This window comes from Lissotriton vulgaris, chromosome 8 (genome assembly GCF_964263255.1).
Source record: "Lissotriton vulgaris chromosome 8, aLisVul1.2, whole genome shotgun sequence".
NCBI lineage: Eukaryota > Metazoa > Chordata > Amphibia > Caudata > Salamandridae > Lissotriton > Lissotriton vulgaris.
The window spans coordinates 400,810,599-400,813,633 of NC_141696.1; the positions used below are offsets into that span (position 1 = coordinate 400,810,599).

The following is a 3,035-nucleotide window of genomic DNA, read 5'->3' on the forward strand; positions in this document are numbered from 1 at the left end:
GAATAATTGGGTTCAATATTTCATTTGGAATGCCCCACTGAGTCAGTTTTTTCCAGAGGGCCGCCCTGGGCACTCTATCAAACTCTGCTTTAAAATCGACAAAGCAGCAGAAGACCATCCTGTTTGTTGATAAAGCTTTGTCGATTATAGTGGAAACTGCCAGTAATTATTATTATTATTTTTTTTTTGCATTTTGAAAATATTGTATTCGCCTTTTACACAAACTTAGTTTAGGCAATCTTCAAGAGTTCATCCACTAGTGTTCCAATACCCTCGAAAATCTCATGCAGGGGGGCCTTGCACATAAAAGCACATGTTGTTACTATCCGGTTTGCTTCATCCACATGGCATTCATGAACATGTTTACTAATGTGTTTGGCTCCAATTTCTTCAATTGCTAAAGCAGTCGCAGCATCGGGAAACTGTCCATCAACATTCTCATTCTTGCCAATTGTCACTTCACAGCCTGGGAAGATCTTAGCCGCCAATACTGGAGAAATGCAGCACAGTCCAATGGGCTTCTTCGCTATGTGGAAAGCTTCAAGTGTTGACTTCTCTTGCTCATTAACTGTGCATGCATTGCCCTCCACTGCCCAGGAGGACAGATTCTTTGCCACACCAAAGCCACCAGGGAAAACGACAGCATTAAAGTCATCAATTTTAATGTCTGCTAAATCTTTAATATCACCAAGTGCTAGTCTGGCACTTTCAACAAGGACGTTTCTCTTCTCTTCTGTAGGACTTCCTTTCAAATGATCGACTACATGCATCTGGTCAAAGTTTGGTGCAAATATTTTTACCTCCGCCTCCTTGCGGCTGAGGTGCACAAGCACGGCCGACGTCTCATGTATTTCGCTGCCGTCGAACACGCCGCAGCCGGCCAGCACCACAGCCACGCGCTTCTTCGCTGCCATACTGACTGCACGAGAAAATAAAACTAAAAGTGCTTATGTTTTCAGTCACAATTACATCGGGAAGATTAATTTCAACACGATTGAACTTGAAGTAAGTATTCTTACTTTTACTTTCACCACTTTTCCTTTCAAGCCTTAATTCTGCTTAAAAAAAGGTTACACATCGAGCTAGGACATTTACCTTGCATGGGAATTTGAAGCAAGGTGAACTTTTCTTCATTTTTTTTTCTCTTTCACAAAAAGACTTGAGCAAGTGAAAAAGAAGGAATTAACTATTTATTACATTGTCTACCTTGTGAAGATTTTATTTTCAGAGAGTTTCAAATACTCAAGTTATCTCCACCTTATATTCATTATTGCTACCCAAAACTTTACCATACAATCTCCACAGGCATTTTGGCCAACTGGATCAGAACCTTGCATAAAATGGCAACAGTGGAAAGAATACTTTTTTAGCTTTATTGAGACTATAGATGAGGATGGAAAGATGAAGCCAGAGAGGAAGAAAAAACTATTTTTACATTCATTTGGTGCTTGTGGCTTAAAAATGTACGATGCAATGACAAAAACTACTGGTGGGGGTGATGGGAAAGTATTTTCTGATATTTTAAAAGATTTTGATAATCATTTCTCCCCGAAAGTATGTATAGGTATAACTAGATATACATTTTTCCACAGGAAACAACAACCAGGTGAGACCATTGATGTTTATGTTTCCGCACTAAAGAAAATAGCTGAATGCATTCTAGCAAGGTTCTATATTCTTTGCTGGATGCCAGTTTGACTGGGAAGAAGACTTGTGTAGGCTGTGTCCTACCTCACTCCTGTGTTCCTTTAAAATAAATACCTCAACTTTATTATCTGCATTCTTCTATTGAACATTACACCTGTGTTTCCCCTAGGGCTGGCGCTAAAGAAGCTAACTAGCGTAGCCACCCTTGCGCCATGTTGCAAGTGTGCCTGCGCTGTGGGGGTGATTGTTTATGTGAAGGAAGGGTCACCTTCCTGCAGATAAAAAATCTTTATTTATTTATTTATTTATTTATTTAGCTGTTTTATAGCGCGCTCAGATACTACCAGAGTGTCCTGGCGCGTGAATAGAAAAACAAGCAGGTGACCAAAAGAAAGAAGGATGAAGTTCATGTTTGTTTTTTTTATTTCCAGAATTTTAAATAAGCTAATAAGCAGTTCTGAAGAGATATGTTTTAAGTGCCTTTTTAAATGATACAAAATTTTCAATCAATTTCAGGGAGTGGGGGAGAGTATTCCAAGTCTTCGCCGCGGTGACAGCAAGCGACTGGCCTCCCAAACGTACTCGCTGAAATCGGGGCACTCTTAAAAAGTTGCAGTCAGCTGAGCGTAACGCCCGAGTAGGGACATAACGGATGAATCTTTTCCTCAGATAGGAAGGGCCAAGATCATGAACTGCTTTAAAAGCTATGGTAAGAATTTTGAAGGTTATCCTCTGTGCTACTGGCAGCCAGTGTAGTTCTTTCATGTGAATCCGAACACTTTCTCTACACGGCACATTGCACAGCAAGCGAGCAGTCGCATTCTGGATAATCTGAAGTCTTGCAATTAAGAAAGCCGGAGCACCACACAGCAGAGAGTTGGCATAATCGAGCCGAGATAGAATAAGGGCCCTCGCAACTGACTCTCTAGCTGAAGATGGTAAATACGGGAAGATCTTTCTCATGGCTTTTAAGGATCCGAAGCATACCCCAGCAAGTCTCTTTATGTGTGCTTCAAATCGCAGATCTTCTCCAAACCAGACTCCCAAGTTTTTAGCAGGAATATTAACGGAGTTTGGTTGGGGAAAATCAGAAGGCCACAGAGTACTTTACAGGCACTTTGCTGTTTCTTGCGTGCTGCAGAATGCAGCACCTATGGAAAGAGCAAAATACGAGGAGAAATGAAAGATTTCTCCTCATATCGCCTGCTTAAGACCAGGTATTCCAAGTGGATATTTTTGGCGCTGCCCCATACCTTGTAAATACCAGGCAGCGTAAAAAAACAATGGGTACAACACCCATTGCTTTTGACGCTGCCCGATAACGCTCACTGCAACGCCTATCTCATGCCTCTTTCACGCTGCATGAATAGGGGCATTATTTACAAGGC

At 41.3% G+C, this 3,035-nt stretch overlaps 1 pseudogene; it reads right to left on the minus strand.

Annotated features, from left to right (window-relative positions):
* Positions 1-230: 230 nt before the first annotated feature.
* On the minus strand, positions 231-927 carry LOC147697086 (glutamine amidotransferase-like class 1 domain-containing protein 3, mitochondrial pseudogene; annotated as a pseudogene).
* Between the last annotated feature and the right edge of the window lie 2,108 nt (positions 928-3,035).